The sequence below is a fragment of the Muscardinus avellanarius genome, assembly GCF_963383645.1.
Source record: "Muscardinus avellanarius genome assembly, chromosome: 5".
NCBI classification, from domain to species: domain Eukaryota; kingdom Metazoa; phylum Chordata; class Mammalia; order Rodentia; family Gliridae; genus Muscardinus; species Muscardinus avellanarius.
In genome coordinates, this window is record NC_137790.1 from 9,508,853 (window position 1) to 9,536,036 (window position 27,184).

The window sequence follows — 27,184 nt, forward strand, 5'->3', positions numbered from 1 at the left end:
ACACATGTGACATGGATAAACCTTGAGGACATTGTGTTAAGTAAAATAAGCTGGTCACACAAAAGATAAATACAGTAGGATTCTACTGATACGACGAATCTGAAGTAGCCATTTCAGAGAGACAGAAGGTGGCATGGTGGCTGCTAAGGACTTGGGACAGAGGATGGGAAATTGTCTCTTAAGGGGGGACAGAGATTCAGTTATGCAAGATGGAAAGAGTTCTGCAGATGAATGACAGTGATGGCTACACCATAACATGAATGTGCTTGGTACGTCTCAACTCAAAATGAATAACAATGGCAGATCTTGCTTGGACTTTTACCACAATTACAAATAAAAGAATTAAAAAGAAAATAAGCGGCAATAAAGTTAATAGTGGCTGTCATTTAATGCATGTTTACTCTGTGCCAGGTACTTGATGGACATCTTTGAAATCATGGGTTGAATATGTCTATGAGCCCAAGATTCGGGTGGGTAATAGAAGGCTGGAGCTTTTAAGCAGCTTGACCGTGGCCACACAGCTCCCAAATGGCAAGAGCAGCCTCCAGTCCAGGTCTGTGTGATCCTAGAGCACCTGCCTGCTTTTAACCAGAAAAGACAAATTTCAAAGAAACAGGGCTAGGACTAGGGTGGGGAGTGAAACACTGGTCCCGCCCAAAACTTAAAAAGTATCAAAAAAGTATAGTCATCAAGACGAATGATAAAATCATATAGTACTTAAAAAACACAAAAATCCATGAACAAATCATTTTGTTTGTGGTTCTGGAGATTTGAACCCAGGGACATTCTGCCTCCAACCTATCCCCTTAGCCCATTATACTTTTGGTTTTAAAACAAGATCCCACTAGGTTAACCTAGCTGAGAGTTTAGCTAAGTTGCCGAGGCTAGCCTCAAACCTGTAATTCTCCTGTCTCAGCCTCCCAGGTACCAGAATTACAAGTGTGCACCACCACACTTGGCCAAAATATTAAAATCTTAAACGAAGTTAGGATCTGACATCAGCAGCTTGGGGGTCATGCAATAACAGAGTGAGTCATACAAAGAAAGTTGCTAACTACTACTGAGGTAGCTTCTTGGTACCCACTGAGCCTCCCCAACCATCTTGACATTCTAGGATATTTGTCATTTGTAAAATACACAGTAGCAAAGAGAGGAAGAAGAGCTGCCATGGGAACTTGTGGAAAGAGAGAAGCTTTGCAGAGAATGAAGCACAGGCCTCAGGAGCTCCTGCTTTGTAAGAACTTGGCATCAGATTTGGAAGGCTTAATTTCAAGAGATATTTATCCCACTGATTGCGATTATAATGCCCTAGTGGGCCTTGTTCTTTGTGCTAAAGCTCCATGAATCAGCCTTTTTCCGAGGCCATGTGATGTGTTGGAACCGTCTGCCTCTGGGGCTCTGCCACATCCCTGCTGGGGCAGTCAGAAAGGTAATTAACCCCTCTACACCCCAATTTCATGATCTTCAAGATACAGATAATGCCTACTTTGTGGACTTCACAGGGTTCTTGTGAGGCTCAGATGAGATAGAGGTTCTAAGGGTTGGGAAAACACTTTGTTTAATTGTGGTGATCTGTAAAGCTAGCTGTTGTTATTTTTTATTTATTTTTATGGTGTTTTTATTTATTTACTTATTGGTGCATTTAGTCATACATCTGAATGGAGTACACGATGTTAGAGGCATATATGCACACATCACTTTAGCCTGTACCCAATTTCCACACCATTCTCTCTCCATTCCCTCCTTGTTATTTTATGGTAGATTCTAATTTTTTTTAAAATCCAGATAGGAAGTCAAAATTAATATCCTCCATACAGCCCCCAGTCACATAGGAGGTTCTGTGTAGTTACCCTTGGGGTAGGCAAGGGACTTGATTTGACTCTTGGCCTCTCTGAATCCAGATTAGAGTTCCAGACACAATAAGCCACAAGTTGGTGCATCCAGAGGTCAGGACTGTTATGGAGATGGCAGGTACTGGGTGTTAGGTAAAGGAAGTTTTCTCCAATGTGGGTGAAATTTTCCGATATGGCTAAAGGTTACAGTGCAGGAGAAGAGTTGGGATTGTTAGTTGGAAGATGATGGAGTGATGAATATATTTTTGGCTAAGTTGGCCTTTTGTTGTGATTAAGCTTCTGGGTACCTGGGAAGTTGTGTGACCGCTAGACATACCAAAGAAGATGGGCAACCTTTGATCATCTCAGTAGTCTGACCATTCCTTTGCATGTGTAAAATGTACCAATGAATGTACATCTTTTATGGACACTTGAAGGTATATATAACATGTCTTGAAAAAATGCAGTATCTTTCCCAACATGTCCAAGTAATTTCAGTAATTATAAGTAGATGTATTTATGTCAAAATAAAATTTCAAATGTCTTTATGCCCTTGAAACTTTTTCAAAATACTTCTGGATAAAAACTATAAGGAAACAGGCCACTTGTTGGAGGAACCATATTGAATGAATGATCTTTAAGCAACACCATGCTGACCTTGTGGAGTCTGAGCCATTGGCTCTATCTAGGATCAGATTTGGCTGCTGGCCAGAAGAGGTAGGGTAGAGTGTTTTGTTTACATCTGATCTATTATATTGCCCACCTCATTCTCCCATCCCCTTGTAAAACAGAACCTTACATTTGGTGGGCCCCACCCAGATTCCAACAGCCATCCAGCTTTTGTATTAAGTTCAGAGTAGGGCACGGCTTAGACAAATAATTCATACCCTTTGATGGGAAGGCAAGAGCGGTTTCAGGGAAGGGCTCATCTCTGTGTGTACCAGGTACCAGGGCCCTAGACCTCAATTTGTCAGTACATTAACCCATCCATTAAAGGTATTGCATTTTTATTGGAGTCTATTAAGCTGTTGATTGAAAAACCAAAAAGTGGCCTTTAAATTTTTCACCAGCAGTGACATGTTAGAACTGGCACCTCCCAAGAATCCTCTGGAAACAGCGCACACTTGAGGCTCACATTCTTCTCTTGGCCTCCCCTTTAAGAAGAACCACCCATTTCCTCAATCACTCTGGCCAGCATTGGCCCTGTGCATTAGGTAAGATGGACCACCTCCGTGCTAGGATAGAAGGGCCTTAAAATTCCTGATTTTGAATTTCCAGTTGACTATCCTTGTGAGTAGCTACCATGAAGGTGCATTACCACAAGGATTGTGGCCGTGGGAGGAAGCGGTATATCTAGGGAGTCAAAATGCTAGACCTTTAATGAGGCATTCACCAAAGAGGGGGGCTTCAGCAGTGTAAGACAAGGGACGATAGCAGTTGGTGGTTGTGGAGGGGTTTTGAAAAAGGACAAATAGCCACGGACATGGAGAAGACTTGGGAATTCAACAGGACAGAGCCTTTCCAGTTTCAAGCCGCGTTGTCTTGGTCCCAGGAATAAGCTCTGGGTCACGTGAAAATCTCTCCCACAGGGGTTGGGGGCTTCCTGCTCACACATACTCGTGATGCACTGGTTAGATTGATACACGACACGCAAAGTTTTCATTTCCGTCTTTCCATCCTGTTCAGTGCAGCGATTTGTGCAGGTGTTGGGTGGGACGCAATGTTTACAATAACTATACCTAGCAGGTTGTTGCACTCATTTACACATAGGAAGAACAACCTATTGTAACTTTGGCTTCTTTCCATGACGTTTTTGTGTTATGAGCAGTTCCTTTCCTGTTATGCTGGTGTCAAGCTTACTTTGACTGGGGATGGGGGAAGAGAGGAATCAATATTCTAACAAAGCCCAAATAATTTATTACAAACATGTCTTGATCCCTATGGTGACATGTATTGGTAAATTGTTCTTCTCTGTCACAGTGGCTTTATTTTGATTGGTGGAGTGATCCAATTGGATCTGAACTAGAAATTGTGATTTGAATTCTATCAACCTGATCTCACTGTAAGATGTGATTCTTAGAGCAAATGTAATATTCTTTGAATCTGAGAAGGAAACAAGACCATTTAAAAGTTGTATGAAATGCAACCAGAAAGCTGTTTGTGACTTCCTTTTATTCTGGTTTACTCTGTTGTTAAAGAAAAAATTCAAATCCGGGTGTGGTGGCACATGCTTGTAATCCCCGCACTTGGGAGGCAGAGACAGGAGGATCGTGCAGGTTCGAAGCCAGCCGCGCAGGCTTAAGAGACCCTGTTTCCAAAATTAAAAAAAAATATGTATGGGAGTGTAGCCCAGAGGTAGACAGGTTTCCAGGAACCCCAGTACCACAAAAAAAAAAAGAAAAAAGAAAAAATTCAGGGCTTTAAATTCGCTTCTACTCACAATTATTCCATTTGTTCCCAATTGTTTCCCTTCCCAAAGAAAGGAAAGGGACTTCCCCTCCCTGGTAGAATACAGAAGGCCCTGGCCAATACTGTGGCTGCCACGATTAAAAGGAAGCAGTTACTTTATAAAGTTATAAAAACACATTTTTAGAGGCACCAGAGAGCTACAGAAGTAGGAAAGACCACATGAACCAAACTGGCAAGAAGAAAACCCTTCTAGGGTGTTGGAGGGCACAGGCAGCTATTGCTCACTTGCTGTTGGTCCTGGGGTTACCTTTAAATGGTGGCTAAGAGCTGAGAAGACAGCAGAGAACACATGTCAGATACCTGCTGTTCTTCCCTCAGGGCATTTTCTATTTTTTTTTTTAATCTGTGTATGTGTGGTATGGAGGACTGAACCCAGGGGTATTCTACCTCTGAGCTACATACACCTCCAGATCTATTTTGTTTTGTTTTGAAACAGGGTCCTGCTAAATTGCTGAGGGGTCTCTCTGTGTTGGTAAGGCTGGCCGCAAGCCTGCGCTCCTTCTGTGTCAGCCTCACAAGGAGTAGGACTGCGGAAGTGTGCCACCACGTCTAGCTCATTTTACAAAATTTGAGGTGGCGTTGGCAGGATTCTAGAAAGCTAAGCTGACCACCTCTGGAGAGCAGAGTTCAAACTACCAGAATCTTTGAGGGATGAAGAGATACAGGGGCCACCAAAGCCTGAATAAAAACCCAGCATGCCCACACCAGATAGATAAAAGAGAAGCAGAAGTATCATAAGTCTTCCTAAAACTTAAACCCTGCTCATTTCCATCTTGACCCACTAATACACTGAAGTGGCGAGTACTTTCTAATCTCCACACTGTCTTTCAACAGAGGAAAGAGAGAGTCCTCCTGGAGGATGATAAAATCACCCAGAGTCCCTGCAGCTTTTTATGCCGGATATACAATAAACAATTGACAAGACACGCAAGTAGTCAAGACTATGTGACTGATCATAAAAAAGATAGAACAACATACTGTCAAATATCAAAATTAACAAAAATTGTAAAATACTATCATTATTATGTTCAAAAATAGATAATAGAATTTTAAAGATAGAGAATTTTAGCTGAGCATGATGGCACACATCTGTAATCCTAGTACTTGGGAGGTTGAGACAGAAGGATGACAGATTTTCGGCCAACCTCAGCAATTTAGGGAGGTCTTTTAGCAAGTCAGTGAGACTGTGTTCCAAAATAAAAATAAAATAGGGCTGGGGGTATAGCTCTGATGTGGAATGCCCCTGGGTTTTATTCCCAGTACCAAAAGAGAAAAAGGAATTAAACTCTTTAAGAAACTAAATAGATATTCTATTGTGGAAAAATACAATATCAAAAACTAAGAATAATGCATACCCATGTTCATAGCAGCACAATTCACAATAGCCAAATTATGCAACCAATGCAGCTGAGTGCTAGGCTGTTTTCTAGGCGCTTCTCTGAGGTACATCTCACCTCCCCCTCTCAGCCCAGCTGGGCAGTAAAATCCCATTTGAGGTAGGAGGAGGCCGAATGTTAGTCTGAGACCATGTTCTCATATTATGAATCAAGGGGACACCCTGGTTTTACATCTTTAGATGCAGTGAATTATCCTTTTATTGCAGTATATGTTTTCTTCTTCAGATGTGTAGAGAGTAGAGTATATTGCCCATAAGTCACTGGTTATTTGTCAGCCCCTTCACAAACATATTTATTACCATAACAACCACATTTGCATCTACATGTCAGACTTCTACTGTAAACTAGTCTTTTCTTATTCGGATCTCATCGCTTATGGGCATATTATGCTACTTTTAATCAAAATTGACATCACACCAATGGCAAATATCAATTAAAGAAAACTTTTTGAGGTTAAATCATAAAAGAGAACTTTGGAGGTATTATTACTATAAATTGATATTCTGGATTTATTAGAGTCACTCTAATGTATTAAGGACAATGTTCTTGCTTTCAAAGAACTGACTCAAAATACAAATACAATAAAGCAAAACAATGTATGTGAAAGGATTTTAAGATGTTTGTAAAAAATAGGTATGTCTTGCTACCCTTGGCTTCCTTTTATTCATTTGTTTTTGTTGGTTTGAGGCAAGAGAAGAAGAAGCAAAAACATAAACCGTGCATGGGGAAGAAGGGAAGCCAGTGGGAGGATGAGCAGAAACAGTGCTGCAGATGACTATGAGGCCTAGCCACTCCCTGTGTGTTAGTCAGCGTCCCATCTCTATAACAAACACCCGAGATAAATTAACTTATAAAGAAAAAAGGTTTCTTTTGGCTCACAGTTTTGGAGGTTTCAGTCTAGGATCAATTGGCCCCATTGCGTTTGGGCCTATGGAGCGATAACATATCATGGAGACAGCGTATAGCAAAACCATTCACCTAATGGCAAGGGATCAAAAGAGAGAGAAAGGAAGAGACTAGGGCCCCACAATTCCCTCTAGGAGCATGCTCCCTATGACCTATAGACCTCCTTCTATGTCCCACCTCTTAAAGGTTCTACCATCTCCCATCCCATTGGTGCCCAGCCTTTAATTCATGGGCCTTTGGGGAATGTTTCAGATCTAATCTATTGTGCCATGACTAAGAACTAGCTTAATTATTGTGCTTATGCATGTCTAGAGCACCAAAAAGCATGGCTTTTAGTCAGTAAAGATATTCTGCCAGAGTCCCTTACCTCTAGGGTAATAACAACCCAACAAAAATAAAACGTCTACTTCAAAAAGCAAAATCACTTGGCTTAAAAGAAGTCAATCAGCTGGGTATGGTGCTGCACACTTGTAGTCCCAGTACTTAGGAGGCTGAGAAAGAATATTGCAGGTTTACAGCCAACCTCAGCTACTGGGGAAGATGGCAACAGAGAAAAGTGGGGCTTACGAGCCCCGCTAACAACCAATCTCTATTACCACAAAACCAGCGCCTCTCATAGCCAGAAAACACCATCAGCAGAGAAACAAAAAATGTAATTACAAGGGACAGAGAAAAAGAGGGCTGGAAAAATGGGACACCAGAAAGAAACCAGACCACAGTGCTGCAGCTGGAGCCACGTGGACGCCATCTTCCCTTGCAGCACCAGACCCCAGAGAGGAAGGGAACTCAGAACAGAGCTCAGTCAGAGAGGAGATATGCCAGCCTCACGGCCGAGGACGCAGCAGCAGCGCCATACTGCCGATGGCAGCAGCGAGCTCACCGGATGGCACCAGACCAATGCACTCAACAGCTCACCAGGCTCCAGAGAGGAACAGCAGACAGCGAGCTGAGGTGAGTGGCTGCAGATCAGCCAGGCAGAATTCGGCAGATTTTTCGGTGCAGGGAGCAGCTAAAGCTCCCAGGGGCTGGGCTGAGCACACCCTTCAGGGACTCAGAGCAGAGCTCAAAAACAGAGAAGAAATACGCCAGCCTCATGGCCAAGGGCGTGGCAGTGGTGCCATATTGCCACCGGTGGCAGCAGCAGCGAATTCATTCACCAAGTCCACTGCAGCTCCATCAGCGCACTCAGCAACAGTGAGTCAAATTTCGGCCCCTAGAGGAGAAATCCCAGTACTGCACTCCCAGGGACTTGACCTAGTGGGGGAGTGGCGGTGGCAATGATATCACACCATAGTCACAACTCCCCGCAGGAGAACGCCCAACCTGGGCACCCCCCATGGTCTAAAGCAGCCTCAATTGACTCCCTGGGTTTGAAGACTTTGCGATACAACTCAGTAAAGGATTAGTGGTGACTGAAATACCACAGACTTGAGATCCAGAACACCTTAAGTGAAGTTGTAGTGACCCAGGGAAGAACCCAGAGAAGGCACAAACTTCCGAAATCATGGGAAAGAGAAATAACAATGGAGCAATGAATGCCCACAAACCCACAACATCAGAATATGATAAAACAGAAATTCAGAGATTTCTAGAAGATCAAATCAGGAAAATAACTGTAGAAATAACAGAGGTGTTTCGAAAAGAATTCAGAGAGCCAAAAAGATATAAAGGATGCAATTAATGAAGTAAAGGCCTCAATTCAAAGTATAAACAACCAATTAGACCACATGGAGAATAGAATCTCGCTCCTAAAAGATGATCACTCCAAAAATGAACGCATAGTTTCTAATTTAGAAAAAAATATCCAACAGCAGGAATCTGACATTGAAGAAATACGGGCCCATTTTAAGAGAGCTAACCTAAGAATAATTGGAATAGAGGAGGGAAAAGAAGGTGAAATCAAAGGGATTAACAATATTTTCAAGGAAATAATAGCAGAAAATTTTCCAAACATAGAGCAAGAGGTTGATATACAGGTCCAGGAAACTTATAGAACCCCCGTTAGAGAGGATCAGAGAAGAGGATCCCCACGCCACATAATTGTCAAAATGACCAACGTGGAAGCCAAGCAGAGAATCTTAAAGGCAACAAAAACAAAGGGCCAAGTGACATTCAGAGGCAAACCAATTAGAATCACTCCAGACTTCCCAAACCAAGTCATGAGAGCCAGAAGGGCTTGGAGTAACATATTCCAAACTCTGAAAGAAAACAACTTCCAGCCAAAAATTTCCTACCCAGAAAAACTTTCTATCAAATTAGATGGGGAAATAAGAAGCTTCCATGACAAACAGAAACTGAAGGAATTTATATCTTCAAAACCAGCACTAGAGAAAATACTCAAAGAGATTAACCACAAAGAAGAAATAGGTAACACACACCAGAACCAGAGAAATAAGATTTTCCATCCAACAGACAACTAAGATTGGTTATCTTTGGGGATTCAGTATTTATGTTAGTCTTTTACCTATTTCTAAATTGTATTGTTTGCTTTTATTGTTGCTAATTTTTAGGATTTCTAGCTGGAATATTAATATACCTTCAGATATAGCATTTGGAAATATTTTATCCCATTCTATCAGTAACTTTTAACTCTGTTTACATTGTCTTTGGATATACAATATTTTTTTATTTTTTAGGGAGTTTGTTTACCATTTTGTTGCCTGTGCCATTGAAATCATATCCCAGAAATCACTGTCAATTTCAATGTTGTGAGGTTTTATGACCCAGATTTTCTTCTAAAACTTTATAGTCTTAAGATTTATATTTAGATCTTTTATCTATTTTGAGTTAATATTTGTATATGGTGTTAGGTAAGGATCCAATTTTATTCTTTTTCATGTAATTATTATTTTTCAACAATATTTAGTTAAAAGATTATTATTTCCACCACCAAATGTTTGTGGAAACCTTGTCAAAAATAACTTGACACTATATGGAAGAATTTATACCTATGTGTGTGGGAGACTTAGGACCACTGTTGGCACTTGAAGCGGACACATATTAGCAGCACAGACCTGGAAGAGTTGGATAGGAATGACACAGTGGAGCCCGACTAACACCAAGAACCACTGTCTAGGTCTTTCAAGTCCCCACCACTGGAGCTCCTCATTGAGTTTGAAGAGATGAACAGGTTTCCTCCATGTGGAACGAGCCTAGAGGCCAGTCTCCCTAAAAAAGAATCAGTGCATATCAATTCTAAGAGCCGGGGTCAGCAAACTACAGACAGTGGACCAAATGCAGTCTCTGCCTGTTCTTGTAAGTAGTTTTCTTAAGTGGAGCAGATCATGCCCATTTGTTTACGTGTCATCTCTGTTTCTCGCCACACGTCAGTGGAGGTCAGTAGCTATGACTGAGTTGTGACCGTGGCTGGCAAAGCCTAAATATTTACTCTCTGGCTCTGTGCAGAAGAAGTTGGGGGTACTCGGTCCCTGTGTGACAGATCGTTGAGAGACCACAGCCATGCAGGGCCAGCTCTGCGTTACGGGCTGTCCCTGGGGCTCAAAATTCCTCCTCTTTCACATTTCTTGATCTCTCTTGGGCTGCTTTTTTTTTTTTTTTTTTTGTCCTAGGGATTGAACCTAGGCCATTTCTACCTATGACTATATCTCACATCCTTTCTTTAATATTTTTGTTTTGAAACAGGGTCTTCCTAGTTTGCTGAGTCTCACTACATTGCTGAGGCTGTCATCCAACCTCTGACCCACCTATCTTTGGCTCCCAAGTACTGGGATTATAGGGATGAGCCAGCAAAGGACTTTCTATCTCTGAGTTACATCCCCATTTCCCCTTTGTTATGGTACTAGGTTTTAATCCCTAGATTGAAACCAGGGATATTATGCCTTCAAGCTATATCCTCAGCCCTATTTTACTTTTTATTTTGAAACATGGTCTCATGAGGTTGCTGAGGCTGTCCTTGAATCTACTATCCTCCTGTCTCAGCCTCCCAAGTACTAGGATTACAGACATGAGCCACCATTCCTGGCTCACCCCAAGCCCTTTTTATTTATTTCCTTATTTTGTTTTGAAATCGGTTCTGAAAGTCTCGACAAGTTGGTCTTGAACTCCTGATCCTCCCATCTCAGCCTCCCAAGTACTGGGAATTAAGAGCATGTGTCCCCACACTTGGCTGAGATGCAGTCTTTAAAATGACTCCCTCAAATATCTGGGTCCTCTTGCTTTAATAGAATTCACTGTGCATGATATAACCCTCCATGTAGAAAGGCCCATAAGCTGCAATGCTGAAGAAGTTCTTATTGAAATATTACCAATAGTTTAATGTAATATAATTGCAATTTTTTATTAGGTTTAGATTTTTTTGGCAGGACTAGACTTTAACAACAAAATGAAAAATACCTTGTGTTTTATCCGCAGATGCACACAAATGTATTTACAGAGCCATAGGTGGAACAACATTTCTTATAGCACTTTTTGTAATAAGAAATATAAATGGATGTAGATGCCTTTTAGTACATAACTAGTTGAATTCTGGTACCTTCATTCATACAAGGGATGATGAGGCAGGAATGGGAAACAATGGAGATGCCCTTTTCCTAACTGTTGACAGAATAAGATATTAAAGGTAAAACAGTATCTTTTTTTCCCATTGGTAGAGGAAGAAGGGAAAAGTAAGATAGGATATATAGATTCAGATCTAGATTTTCCCCCATTAATATTCAATGCCTGGGAAGTTGTATAGGACACTGGTAACACGGGTCACTTTCAGAAAGGGAAACTGAATAATGGGGGAATAGGATTAGGAGGGAGACTTTTTTTCTGCATAACCCTTTCTACCTTTTGAGTTTTGAACCATGTTAGAAAATTACCTTTTGGGGGAAAATAGAGAAATATTTTCAGAAGGAAATGAATACAGGTATGTGGCCCCTGGTATGCTACAAAAGTGACAAAACCGGCTAAGGTCAGCATCCTTGTTTGTGAAACTCAGACAAAGGCCAGGCATGGTGGCACATGCCTGTAATCCCAGCACTTGGGAGGCTGAGACAGGAGGATCACAGGTTTGAGTCTGGCTTCAGCAATTTAGCAAGGCCCTTTGCAACTTAGTGAGACAGTTTCAAAATCAAATAGTGATGAGGATGTAGCTCAGAGGTAGAATGCCCATGAATCCAATCCTCAGCAGCAAAACAACAACAGCAGCAGCAACAACAACAACACCACACACACACACACACACACACACACACACCAGAAAGAAAACCCAATTTGACTGAACCTTGATCTAAATCAGAGAGAGCCCTGGTGCTACTCACTAGAGAACTCCAGGTGAATGATGGCTTTGCTGATGGCAGAGGAGAGGTAACAGTCACTGACTGTCTTTCTAGAGTCCACTTGTGCTGACAAAGGTGCTATCAAGCTTCCATCAGAAGCTGACATCGGCTGGTTAAAGGGTTTGGCTCCCTCTTGCTTCTCCTGTTCCTCTGATGGCTGCCTACCTTGACTGATGGACGGGTTCATTCCATTACACCCACTGAAAATTCCTGTGGAGTTAAGGGCTATATGAATATAGTGCTCCTATTTTATTTATTAAAGTGTCAATTTACCAATGAACTCTGCCTAGGGTGGGTTTCCACTGCTTAACCACACTCCAGGGACCATTTTTAGTTCCTAGAGGCAGCTACCTGGGGAAGCACCCATTGGTACATGATATTGTGAGCTTTGCCTTTTCTGCTACATGTTGGTGGCGGTTCCCCAGAGTGGTAAGCTAAGATATTATTCTTTAATGTACTAATTTCCAGTGTGAATATTCTACTTAAAGTAATTTTTACCTGTCATGCAATTTGAAAAGATGTTCTTCTCCTCCTTCTTCTCCTTATTGTAATTTTATTACTGAAAATTGAACTCAGAACCATTCCACCTCCAAGATACACCTGCCACACCCCCAGCCCTTCCTTCCTACCTTTCTTTCTTCCTTCCTTCCTTCCTTCCTTCCTTCCTTCCTTCCTTCCTTCTTTCTTTTCTTTTCTTTTTTCTTTTCTTTTCTTTTCTTTTCTCTTGTAGTACTGGGGATGGAACACAGGAGCATTCGACCTCAGAGCTACACTCCCTGCCCTAATTCTTATTCTTTATTTTGAAACAGGGTCTCACTGAGTTGTGGAGGGCCTCACTTAGTAGCTGAGACTGTCTCTGAATTGCGATCCTCTGGTCTTAGCCTCCCGAATGCTGGGATGACAAGCGTGCGCTACCACGCTGGGCTTTCTTATTTCTTTGAAGCAGGGTATTGCTAAGGTGTTGCAGACCTCACTAAGTTGTACATTGTTGATTAGCTTGGCTATACAGATTTTCATTAACTATCTCTTTATGTCTTTACCATGAAAACGTGCATAGTTTCTGGTTTTTGTCTGTTCTGAGAAGTGCTGCTGTGAACATCCTTGTACATGTTTTTAAATTAATCTTTATTTGTGCTTTATAACTGTCCATGGTAGTGAAATCCATTGCGATGCATTCATAGATGTGCATAACATTATTTGGTCTGTTTTCTTCCCAGAACTTCCTCTTTTCCTTCTCCTTCTCCTTCTCTCTTTCCCAGTCTCCTTTCACTACTCTACTGGTCTGTCTCCTCGTTTTCACAAGGTCTCTTTTCTTTCTATTTTCTCTCTGGCTTCTACATATGACAGAAGACACGTGACCCTTGATTTTCTGAGTCTGGCTGGTCTCACTTAGCAGGATAGCCTCTAGTTCCTTCCATTTTCCTGAAAATGACATAACTTTGCCCTCCTTCTGGCTGAGAAAACCCCATTGTGTATTTAGACCACATTTTCTTCATCCATTCATCTGATGACAGACACCTAGGTTGGTTCCAATGACATTTTTCACAGAATTAATTTTTAGAATAGTCCTAAAATTTCTATGGAAGAACAAAAGACCAAAAAGAGTCAAAGCAATTCTGAGAAATAAGGACCATGCTGGAGGTGTCAAAATACCTTATTTAAAATGACAATACAGAGCCAAAATAACAAAACACCAATATATCAGCATGAAGCAGACTCATAGACCAATGGAATTGAACAGAAGATACAGAGACAAATTCTCACAGTTATATCCAGCTGATACTTGACAAAGATGCCAAAACATTCACTGGATAAAAGAAAGCCTTTTCAGCACATGATGCTTGGAAAACTGGATATCCATATGTAGAAGAATGAGTTAGACCCCTATCTCTTACCTCACACTGAAGCCAACTTAATATGGAGCAAAGACCTAGAAATTAAAACAGAAAATCTACAATTACTAGAAAAAGCGTAGGATTAAGTGTCCAGCACAGGCATAGGCAAAGACTTCCTCAATAAGACCCTTGAAGCTCAGGAAATAAAAACAAGAATCAACACAAGGAATGACATCAAATTAAAAAGTTTCTGCATAGCAAAGGAAACCATCAAGGACACGAAGAGTGAGCCTACAAAATGGGAGGAAATCTTTGCCAGCTACGCTTCTGGTAGAGAACTAATATCCAGAATGTATGAAAATTAAAAAAGCTCTGAGAAGACAAATAATCCGCTCAATAAATGGGCAACTGAACTGAATAGACACCTCTCAAATGAAGAAACACAAATGGCCAACAAATATGTGGAAAAGTGTTCAATATCATTAGCAATCAGAGAAATGCAAATCAAAACTGAAAAGGGAGAACTCATCGTATTACAGCTGGAATGGCAATCATCAAGAACACAAGCAGTAATGAATGCTGGTGAGGCTGTGGGGATAGGAATACGAACATGGGTGGAACTGTGAATTAGTACAACCACTGTGGAGATCAAGATGGGGCTTCCTTAAAAGACTAGAAATAGAACCACCATGGGCCCCACTGGACAACTCTTTGTTATCTTTGTACATGTTTTTTGATGACAGTCACATTTCTGTTAGGAAAACTCAAGAATACAATTTCTTGGGGACTGGGTATATGTGTGTTTAGCTTTAGCACAGTGATTTTCAAGATATCATGTGTGTCAGAATCACCTGGAGGGCTTATGAAAGTGTGTGCCCTGGGGCACACCTGGGGAGTTTCTGGTTCAGTAGGTCTGGGGTGGGACCTACAATTTTACACTTCCAACACTTTCTGGGTGATGCGGATGTTACTGGTCCAGGATCACACTTTAAAAACTTCTGCTTTGCAGGTGCTATGAAATAATTTTCTAAAGTATTTGTACCAATGTATGAAAATATCAGTTGCTCTACTGGTATTTGTCTCTTTTTTTTTTTACTTTAGCCACACAGATGGAAATATATTTTTTCTCCTTGTAGCTTTAATTATATTTTCCTGAGGACTACTGTAGTTGAGCTTCTAGTTTCTTGTTTATGTGAAGCACATTAAAGTCCTTTTCTCATTTGCAATCCCAAAGAGATGTCTTCTTTTTTCTTATTGAATTGTTGGAATTCTTTATATGAGTGTCAGATCTGGGTTGGAGATACTATATTCCATGTATCTTTTTCTTCCCTGTGGGTTGCCTTTTTACTCTTTTTATAGAAATAAATGAAAATTCTTAATTTTTTTTTTTGGTGGTACTGGGGTTTCTGGAAGCCCTTCTACCTCCGGGCTACACTCCCAGACCTATTTTTATATTTTTATTTGGAAACAGGGTCTCCTAAGCCAGCGTGCGCGGCTGGCTTCGAACCTGCGCGATCCTCCTGTCTCTGCCTCCCAAGTGTGGGGATTACAAGCGTGCGCCACCACGCCTGGTGAAAATTCTTAATTTTAATGGGACCTGATTTGCCTAGTTTTTGGTTGTTGTTTCAAGGTTAATGATTGCTATGATTTGAATCTGGAATGTCCTTCAGAAGCCCATGTATTGAAGGCTTTGTTCCCAGCCGGTGGCACTGTTTGGAGGTGGTAGAACCTTTAGGAGGCGGGGCCCAGTGGGAGGAAGTTAGGACATTGGGGGCATGTCCTTAAAGGAGGTATTAGGATCCAACCCTTTCCCTTCTTCCCTTTGCATTCTGGTCAATGTCAGGGAACAGCTTCCTTTGCCACTGGCTTCTGACATGATGTTCTGCCTCCCAGGCCCGAAAACAACAGGGCCAAGTGATTATGAACTGAAATCTCCAAACTGAGAGCCCAAATAAACCTTTCCTCTTTTTAAGTTGACTTATCTCTGGTGTTTGTTACAGCAACTGAATGCTGACAAACGCAGTGGCTTTTATGCTATTTAAGGAACTTTTGCCTACTCTAGGTCAGGAAGATGCTTGCTTATGGTTTGCTTTAAAAGATTCAGTTTTTCCGAATTCATAGTAAATATCATCTGTGTTTAATTTTAGTAGAATTTAATTTAGTAGAGTTTTAATAAGAGATTTTTATATGCTATAGCAAACCTCAAGATCCTGTTTAAAATTCACCTATTCATATTCTTTTTTTAGTATTCTCCCAAAAGGTCAATGGCATAGAGCAACTTTTAGAAAATGCAGGAGTTTTCTTTTTAAACCTACCATTGTGTTAAAAATGCTGCTTCAAATAAGAGATGCTTTCTAGTTACTCAGATTAAGCTTATTTTCAACAGAGCCAAATTTAAGGCAGTGATTGAAACTTTTAAGTAATATAAAGCACTTTTCTCATCTTGTGCCAAAACTATGATGCCCACAATAATTTATATTTAATGTCTGATACAGTTATCTATCATGAGTGATGGCATAGGCTGCCTTCAGTATTTTAGCTCCTGTTATGTGGTTTTTTTCCCCCTGAAGACTGTGGTTTCTTTGTGTAGCTACTGGGAATCAGTACCTTGCTGATGAATTTCTTCTCTGAAGAGATAGCGACTAGGAGTTTCAGTGTTGTATTTTTTTTCTCTGTAAGTTACAAAACAGGTACCGGGGTCTGGATACTCCCCTTATTTCTTAGAGGATTTGAAACAAAACAGTCTGTGTTTTAGAGAAATATTTTAGCAAGACTGTGGCACTTTGTGATACGTGCCTTTGAAATTGGCTGAAAGAATTGATTTAAATCTCTCTGCATGTTTTGTCATGCTGTTTCCAATGGCCTGCTTACTTTGGCCAACACCATACCTGACTATCTAAGAAGGCTTCCTGGTACTTGGTGGTCAGACCAGCCATACCTTTCTGCACAGAAGAAATCAAATTTGACTTGGTGTTAAAACTGGGGACAATCAAGTTCTTTTAGAAAGACTGAAAGATATGCCATTTGCTGACTGTGAGGTCTATTGCTCAGCCTCCTTTTCTCCTCATTAAAAAATAGAACAGAACTCTCTTGATCCCCGGCCCTGGGAAGGCAGGCTCTTTGCTAGTTTGTTTGCTGTGTTATCTCCATCATCTAATGCAAAGCTGAGCATGTTTCAGATGCTCAAATGATGTTTCTGAATGGAAAGTAGCGGTGAACCAGTTCTTATGCCTCTCAAGGGTGGAGATCAGATATGGACAGAGTGAGTGCTGGTCAGGGGCTTCCTTCCATCCTTGTTCTGTTATCTTGGATTCATTCTAAGGGCCTCAGATGCAGTTAGAGGGAGTGTTTCCCATACCATCCCTTTAGAGTGTTATGCTTGGAGAATCAAAAAATATATGCTGCTTTCTCCCCTGAATTTTGTGACCACTGGCAAGCTATTCATTTTAGGAAAACTACAGCCAGCTTGTAATGTTGATTTTTTAATATAAATGTTTCAAAGAATTATATTCACTACTCAAGAAGCTCTAGAGAATTTTACATCCAAGATTTTGCATATTTCAATTTTTTCTGCCCCTGGACATTACAGAAACTATAGGCAACTTTCCTTTGATATTATACCACACCAAAGAACAGCACACAAGTTTAGGAGCACAGAGACTTTCTGGATGAAATATAAAGCAGTGTTTCACTAGTAAGGCATGCTATAGGATTATTCTAAAGTTCCAGGTAGATAATGATAATGATTATAATAGTTGTAATAATAAGGTAGTTATCATAAATAGGCTATTGTCAGGTACTTTTCTTGCTATTTAATACATATTATCCACTTAATCCACAGACAAGACAGCCCTATGAAATAGGTGTTATTGTGCATCTCAGGTGGGGAGAAGGAGCCTCAGAGAAATTAAGCAGCTTGCTGAAGGTAATCCCAGTAGAATGTAGCAGAACCAGGTGGTTAAACCCATGGTTGGATGGCTGAATCCAAAGCCCACATGATCCGTGATCTATTACTAGGCTAGGGAAGGTGATCTTGGGGTATGCAAGGGAAAGATGCTAATTAGATAAACATAGTTGCATTGGGAAACCCTTAATGTGAAATCATTCAATAGAATTATACAGTAGAAATTATTAAATAAACTTGATCTTTAAAATGATTTTTGTTAAAAGGTTGATTAGAATGAGGTATCAGAAAAACCAAATTACTCATCAGAGTCACTCAACACATAGCATACAAATTTATTGAGACTATTATGTGCCAGGTACCCATCTTGGTACTTGGCATTGAATTGATCACAGACTTGCTCTCTTGATCTTACAGCCTAGAAAGCCATTTTCTGTGCTTCTCTTCTTCCTTGAGAACTCCAAAGAAAAGCAGAGAGATTCATTACAACATAATGCCTGTTTGACTTCCCTGCTTTTTAACGGTTTGGTTTTATGAGAAGAAAGGAGCATTTTTGTCCAAGATGGAAAATATGTAGATTACGAACAGATAGATAAGTGAATCTGGGGATGGGTTTCCTTTTCTTAGAGTATTGGAATTGGTATAAAATGGTACAAGATGTTTTTAGAAGCTATCTAGTTAGTACAAATGTCTTTTTGCCCATTCTGTTTGGCTGGAGAAGCCTGACAATTATACACACTGCCTAAGGTGACTGAGAAAGGTAGAAGAGAAGAACAAGAAGAAATTCCAACTGACCCTTCTGTAATACCATCAAAGCTGTCCAACAACAGTGCCTTGTCATTAGCTGTCACGGGAAATTAGATCTGATAGGTGCAAACTGTTCACAAAGATTTCCCATTTCTTCTTTTAAGTAGGTGTAGGAAATCACACCCAAAAGGGCTGATAAGGTTAAAATCCATTTTATGAAACTTGTAAAAATAGGTTTGACTTTTGCAACTCCAAGTCACCTGACATGGATTGGGGGGTGGTGTCAGAACTGCTCAATTCCCCAGACACATGCTGCTTCACATCATGGAAAGCCACCTGGGATTTTGGTTTTACCTCTTCTTTGTGCTCCATCTGCAGATATAGCAACAGGTGATGATACAGAGCAACACCCCACAGTTTTCCTCCTTAATGGGCCACACATACCAGTGAGCGTAGAAAACTGGCCACCAAGAAGGTAAGACATGGGCCAGGCCCGGAGAGGCACAGCTGTCATTCTTGTATTTGGGAGACAGGAGGATTGTAGATTGGAGGCCAGCATCGCCCACTTAGCCAGACTCCGTTTCAATATAAAAAAATGAAGAGGGCTGAAGATGTGCCTTGAAGGTAGAATGCCCCTGCCCCAAGTTTAATCCCCAGTACCAAAAAAAGGTAAAATCTAACCAGAATATGCAATGAGTAAGAAAATCAACCTCAGATAATTCAGTGCAAGGATTCACCTATGAAATAGTGGCCTACACATCTGAGTTTCTCATACACCCACCTTGTAAACACCAGAATCCTGTAGGAGTGTCTGGGGACAGGTGCGTATGCTCCTAGGCAGATACCTTAGGAATTACTTTTAGATGTCAATAGCACCCTTTTTGGCAGGATCCATGCCAACAGGTTTGTTCCCATTCTTCTGAGGATTCTCCATACTGTTTTCCAAAGTGGTTGCACTAATTTGCAATCCACCAACAATGTTTTAGAGTTCCCTCTTCTCCACATCTTTGCCGGCATCTGTTATTGTTTATGTTTTGAATGATTGCCATTCTAATTGGAGTTAGGTGAAATCTCATGGTAGTTTTGATTTGCATCTCTCTTATTGCCAAGGATGTTGAGCATTTTTTTCATGCATTTATTGACCATTCAATTTCTTCTTTCATGAAGTGTCTATTTAGTTCACTTGCCCATTTTTTTGATTGCATGATTTGTTTGTTTAGTGTTGAGTTTCTTGAGTTCTCTATATATTCTAGATATTTGCTCTCTATTGGAGGTGTAGGTGGCAAAAATTTTCTTCCATTGTGTTGGCTCTAGATTGAGGTTCTTGAGAGTTTCTTTGCTGAATATAAGCTCTTCAATTTCATGCAATCCCACACATTGATTCACCTTTTGGTTTGTTGTGCCTTTGGAGTCTTGTTGAGAAAGTTTTTATCTGTGCCTATGTGTTGCAGTGTTGGAACTATGCCCTCTTTGAGGAGCCTTAAGCTCTCTGGTCTAATTTCCAAGTCTTTAATCCATCTTGAATTGACTCTTGTGCAGGGTGAGAAAGTGGGATTAATTTCCAGTTTTCTGCATATGGTTAACCAGTTTTTCCAACACCATTTGTTGAACAGGCTTTTTTTCCAGTGTATATTTTTGGCCCCTTTGTAAAAAATCAATTGGCTGAAAGTATGTGGGCTTGTTTCTGGGTCTTCTATTCTGCTCCATTGGTCTATGTATCTGTTTTTGTGCCAGTACCATGCTGTTTTTATTACAATGGCTTTGTAATATAGTTTAAAGTCCAGTATTGTGATTCTACCTGCATGGCTTTTGTTGCTGAGAACTACTTTGGTTATTCTTGGCTTTTTGTTATTCCAAATAAATTTGAGGACTGATTTTTCTATGTCTGTGAGGAATGATCTTGATAGTTTAAGGGCATTGCATTGAATCTGTAGATCACTTTTGGAAGTATGGCCATTTAATGGTATTTATTCTGCCTATCCATGAACATGGAAGATCTTTCCATCTTCTAAGATCTTCTTCAATGTTTCATAATTTTATTTGTAGAGATCTTTTACCTCCTTGGTTAAGTTTATTCTTAAGTATTTTATTTTATTTTGTGGGTAATCTTGAGTGGAAGTGTTTTCTGAATTTCTTTTTCAGTGGGTTTATGGTTGTTGTACAGAAAAACTTCTGATTTTTTAAGATTGATTTTGTATCCAGACACTTTGCTGAATTTGTTGATCAGTTCAAGCCTTTTGGTTGAGTTCATTGGGTTTTCTAAATATAGTATCATGTCGTCTGCAAATAGTGAAAGTTTGAGTTCTTTTTTCCCTATTTGTACTCCTTTAATTTCCTTTTCTTGCCTTATTGCTCTGGCTAGAGTCTCAAGTACTATATTGAAGAGAGGTGGTGATAATGGACATCCTTGTCTCGTTCCTGCTTTTAGGGGGAATTCTTGAAGTTTTTCCCCATTTAGTATGATGTTGGCTGTGGGCTTATTGTAGATTGCCTTTATGATTTTGAGATATGTTTCTTGTATTCTGATTCTCTGCAGTGCTTTTTTATCATAAATGGATGTTGGATTTTATCAAATGCTTTTCAGCATCTATTGAAATGATTATGTGATTTTTGTCTTTGGTTCTGTTTATATGATTAATTACATGGATTGATTTTCATATGTTGAACCAGCCTTGCATACCTGGGATGAACCCTACCTGGTTGTGATGTATGCTTTTCTTTATGTGTTTTTAAATGCGTGTTGCTAGTATTTTGTTTAGCAGTTTTGCATCCAAATTCATCAAAGATATAGGTCTGTAGTTTTCCTTCCTTGAACTGTCTTTGGTTTTGATATTAATGTGATGTTGGCTTCATATAATGTATTTGGGAGAGTTCTGTTTTTTTCTATTTCATGAAATAGATTGAGGAGTATTGGTATTAGCTCTTCTATAAAGGTTTTATAGAATTCACTTGGGAAACCATCTGGTCCAAGCTTTTCTTTGATGGTAGGTTCTTTATTGCTGTTTCAATCTCTTTGATTGTTATTTGTTGGGTTAAGCGTTCTATATCTTCTTGACTCAGTTTAAGAAGGTTGTATTTATCTAGAAAGTTGTCAATTTCCTCCAGATTTTCCATTTTGTTGGAGTATAGTGTTTCAAAGTAGTTTCTTATAATTCTCTGGATTTCCACACTGTCAGTAGTAATGTCTCTTTTTTCATCTCTTATCTTCATAATTTGGGTTGATTCTCTTCTTTTTTTTAGTTAGGTTGTCTAGTGGTTTGACAATCTTATTAATTTTTTGAAGAAACAAGCTTTTGGTCTTGTTGATTTTCTGTGTTTTTTTTATTCTCTACCTCGTTAATTTCTGCTTTGATTTTAATAATTTTCTGTCTTCTACTGGCTTTGGTATTAGATTGTTCCTGTTTTTCCAGGGCTTTGAGGTGAGTCATTAGGTTATTTATTTGATTATTTTCTGTTTTTCTTATGTGAGCACTCAGTGCTATAAATTTTCCTCTTAATACTGCCTTCAAAGTGTCCCAGAGGTTTTGATATGTTGTGTCTTTATTTTTGTTTATAGAAACTTCTTGATTTCCCCTCTTACATCTTCTATGACCCATTCTTCATTCAGAAGTGTGGTGTTCAGCCTCCACACGTTCATGTGGGTTCTTTGGGTACTGGGGATAGAAACTAGAGGTGCTCTATTATTGAGCTACATCCACAGTCTCCTTTTTAAATTTTTTTTTTGTAGTATTAGGCATGGAATTCAGGAACATTCTAACTCCAAGCTATACCCCAAGCCCTATTTTATATTCTTTATTTTGAAGCAGGGTCTCAGTGAGTTGCAGAGGGCCTCACTGAGTAGCTGAGGCTGGCCATGAACTGTAGTCCTCCTGTTTCAGCCTCCCAAATGCTGGGATTACAAGTGTGCACCACTATGCCTGGCTTTTAATTTTTTTATTTTGAAACAGGGTCTCACTATATTTCTGAGGATCTTGCTGAGTTGCTGAGGCTGGCCTCAGACCTGGGATTCTCCTGTCTCACAATCTCAAGCACTGAGATTATAGGCATTCACCACCATGCCTGGCTCCATTAAGCTTACTTTATTTTTATTGCTGCATTGTTGTCAAATATCTTGATGGAGTACAAGATGGTAGAGGCATACATGCACACATCACACTTTAAATGCCCTTCACTACCTCTTTTTGATATATTTTTGCTTATTTTTTGGAGGAGCAGTTTAATTTCTTTATCTCTTGTTCCAATGTGCATGAAATGCTAACCAAAACGACAAATGATGATCAGGGAAAACAAGCTTTGAGCAAATTATTGAATGAATGAATAATTACTCCCAAAGAATCAGTCCTCTTGGAATGTTTGTACCACAAAGAATTTTCTTATAGGCACCCTTGGCTCTTGAGAACCAATGGAACAATGGGGAACTTGGGGGATGATAAGTATCACCACGTGTTTAAATAGGAGCTTTGGAACAAAACGATGTTATCTTTTGCTCTGCTTTGTGAACCTGAATCTATATTGAAATGTCCTTGGGGGGTGTAATTCGAACTAGCTTGCGTTTAAGTTCAGCTTTGGAAACTTCGGGTTACATATTGACTCCTAAAATCACGAGTGTAACTTCTAAAGTTTCGCTCTCACTGTCAGAAATGAGAGCTAACGTTATTTTTAGAGATTACAGCTAAACAGAGACAGTGATCTATTGGTCTGATGCCTTTTTTTATGAAATTATCCCTGAAATGTTGCATATTTTCATGCTTAGAAACACCCTCTAACTCTGTAAGGTACTCTAAGGATTGTATTGTACCTATTCTCTGCTCCATAAATCACATAATGGCTGCTGTCCAAAAACAATAAGGTCCGACCTGATGTCTGATCTGTGAAATGGATGTCACATGGCTCATCTCAGGCTTCTGAAAAGCAGGAGGAGCTCCCTCTGCAGAGGTCTGTGCTTGGGCACAGGGCCACAGTAGTTCTTACTCCACAGGAAAGGTAGTTTGAGTGTGGGAATACCTCTGAAGCTCCCTATCCCTTCATGCTTAGACTATCTCCAGCAGCCAGACTCCAATCCAAGCCCAGTTTCCTATGCTTTTAAGTCAGGATGGTTATTCCTGGGAAATCCAATTCACCAACCATGGGCTACAACATTGCCCAGTTCCAGGGGCCCCATTCCCCTAGAGAGAGTGTCAGGACAGGAATGACCAGACAGCACCATCTTTAACCACAAACGAGGAAACTGCACTGTTTAAAATTCGCCCTGGGGCCTGTGATCTCAAGTAGAAAACTTGGAAAACCAGTTGCGTGTATAGCCCATTATGCTGATGATGCTGGAAAAATTGGTAGCAGATGATTTTCCAATCAAAGTCAATGTGTAAGGCCAAGGCTGGAGCATTATGGATGAAGGCAATTCAACAGTCCTGATTAAAGAAGCTGAGACAGTCAGGAGCACCGTCCAACAAGTTGATGTACTGGGGGAGGTGTTGAAAAATCGACAATGATTGATTTGGTTTTAAGTTCTTTTTCAGTCTACCTCCTCTGGCTTTCCTCCTACCTATCTTTCTCCGTCCCTGAGGGGACAATGATTGCAAGTTGGCTCTATTGTCCACTTCTTTCCAAAACTGCTACAGAACTCCCATATTTAGCTGAGCACCTGAATTTTTTCTCCTTCATTCCATTTCTCGGTCCCCTTTGCTGCTGGATAGATTGTGTGGATGAACTGTGGAACATGAGCTGACATGACCAGGGGTCTTTCTGACGTGCTCCCTCCAGAGGAAGCAGGCCTCCCTCCCTTTTCTTCTGGCTGGGATGAGGATAAAGTAACCTATTGCCCTGGACTGTGTAGATGAGAGAAACACCCTAAGGATGGCAGAATCATAGGGTAGAATAATCCTGGGTCCCTGACACCACAACTGATGCCTCCATGTCAGTCCAGGTCCATATACACCTAGACTGAGGTGGGAATTAAAAACTCTTCTGCTTGTATGGCTACTATACTGGGTCTTCTTGTCAGTAGCTGGCCCTGTATCCTAACACATCCCTCTCTGCTCTCACTCTTACACACTTTTCAGCCACGTCCCCAAGTCCAAAGTGTATCCCAGTGTTGTTCTCTCAATACTTAGTTTAAATAAGTGTCAGTGGGATGGATCTTTTTAAAATGCAAATACTTGGGCCTTGCTTCTAGAAGTTCTAGCTTAGGGTATCTTAGGTAAGGGGTAAAAACCTGCACTTTTAGCAGGATCCTCATGTACCTTGGGCTACCTTTGAGAAGCACTGAGGTAGGGTCTAGACCTGGGAGGAAGGAGATGCTGAGAGTATTGGTCATAGTTACTCAGTGAGATCTGCCAAAGCTGCACAGGTTGAACCTATGTGATGCTCAAACCACTGCTCTACTTACTCAGCTCTTCAAAAGTATTGCAGATATAATGCTTTAGCTGGGCATGGTGGCACACACTAGTAATTCCAGTACTTGGAGGCAGAGGCTGGAGGATGACAGGTTCAAGATCAGCCTTAGCAATTTAGTGAGACTCTCAGCAATCTAGGAAGAAACTGTTTCAAAACAAAAACAAAATAAAAAGCGATGGATTATAGTTCAGAGGTAGAATACCCCTGAGGTCAGTCCTCAATAACACACACACACACACACACACACACACACACACACACACACACACCTTTAAACAACCAACAACTAATCAGGTACTCAGCACAAAGCAGGAAAAGACAACTGGTTGACCCTGATTTCCCTTAGGTAAATAGTTGATACCATGTGATAGTGATATAACTCAAGAATGCAAATTTTTGTGGTTGGTCCTTTGTGTTGTGAGTTGGTCATATGCTTTCTGAAGCTTTTAAACTATTCCTTCTCCAATAAGAATAACCACAAATCCGAGTGAACAACACTAGTTCACTGGGATGATACACCGGCAGCTGAGTCTCCTATGTGACAGGCTTCGTGGTGGGATGAGGGATATTAGGTAGAGCGGAGCACCCAGGGAAAGAGACAAGGAGCCCTTCAATAGTGGACAAGGAAGGCAGGGTGATGGGAGCCAGCCTGCGGGGGTCAGTGTTGGCTGCCCACAGGGTGAGGCCGCTGGGCTGGGCAGAGGGATGCTTGGAGGGAGGGCGCTGGTTGATGGGAAGGATGTGCAGTCCCAAGAAGATAGCACTGGCTCAGGCTGCCATGGCCAGAGCTCTGAGTGCTGATGGGGCAAAGGCTAATAGCTGAGAGGCTCAGTTCATGACAGGTACAGAATTTCTTCTGAAATGCTAGTGGAAAATTTGAATCAGAGAAGCAGAACTGCTAGCTGTCCATTATAGTCCATGGCTTTGGCAGGAGTGCAAAGGATGGACCAGAAGAGATTAAGAGATTAAGACTGGGGATGGGGATGCCAGGTGAGACTGTCCCAGAGAATCAACTGGGATATGAGGGTAGGAGAGGGAGGGTGTGCTGTGTAGGTGGGAGGGGCCGGGCTTGGCTGGCGCCAGGCTAAGGCGAGGAGATAGTGGAGTCTGGGTTGTTTGATTTCTGTCTTAGGCAAATGGTCCAATGTCTGTGAAACTAACAGAAGAAGAAGAGGTTTGCATGGAGAGTGGAGTTGGGGACAATGTTTTTTTTTGTGTGTGTGTTTTCTTTTTGTGTGTGGTACAAGGGCTGAACCCAGGGGTATTCTATCTCTGAACTACACCTCCATCCCCTTTTACTTTTGTTTTAAAACAGGGTCTCCCTAGGTTGCTGAGAGTTTCACTAAGCTGTGATTCTCCTGTCTCAACCTTCCAAGTACTGGAATTACAAGGCTGTATCACCACAGCTGGCTGAAAAGCGAATGGATTTCGATAGATATGTTGATTTGACGAGCCTGTGTATCAATGCAGGAGGCAATCTGGCTGTGCTTCTGAATCCCAGGCGGCAGATTTTCTCTGAGGACATGATACAGGGAGTTGTGAACCTGCAATGCGGTCACAGTAGCTGGTCACATGTACACATAGGGCTTACCAGGAAGTATATGTAGAGAGAATTGAGTAGAGGGCCAAAGTGATCACCCAGACTAGTGACGTATCCCCTCAGAGACTAGTTCCCTGGGGCTGCAGCTGGTAAACACTGTGAAGACATGGGCTATGTTTTATCCCACCTGTATCCCCAACATAGACTCATCTACCAGGCATAGGGTATCAGCCTGGTATAGTTCCCTAAGGGAGAAGGCGATTCAATTGCTGGTTTTTTTTTTTTTTTGTGGTACTGGGGTTCCTGGAAGCCCTTCTATCTCCGGACTACACTCCCAGACCTATTTTTACATTTTTATTTGGAAACAGGGTCTCCTAAGCCAGCGCGCGCGCGGCTGGCTTCGAACCTGCGCGATCCTCCTGTCTCTGCCTCCCAAGCGTGGGGATTACAAGCGTGCGCCACCACGCCCGGCAGTTTTTTTTTTTTTAAGACTTTCAATGATGACCTCACTGTTGAGCTGTTTTAATGTTAATTTGGAGAGAGTTTACATAAAATTCCTTTTTCAAATTAATAATTGAGAATAATCGCTCACTCTTGATGGCATTTGGGGAACACATTTATCTGTTCCTACTCTTCCTCCTGCCCTTCTAGGTTTCCATGATTCTGGGATCATCTCCAGTCCTAATGTCTTTTTCTAAAGTTATTTGTTGACCTTTACCCATAAACTGGGTATTTCATTTCCAGTAGAATTTATGGCTTTGGAAGTCTCTTTTCTTTTACTTGTGACTATTGAGAGCATTGCTTTTGAATCAATATTACATGACGGAGCAAAACTGGGTTTTATATCAATATGGTCATTTTTGCCAACTGTCCTATTTA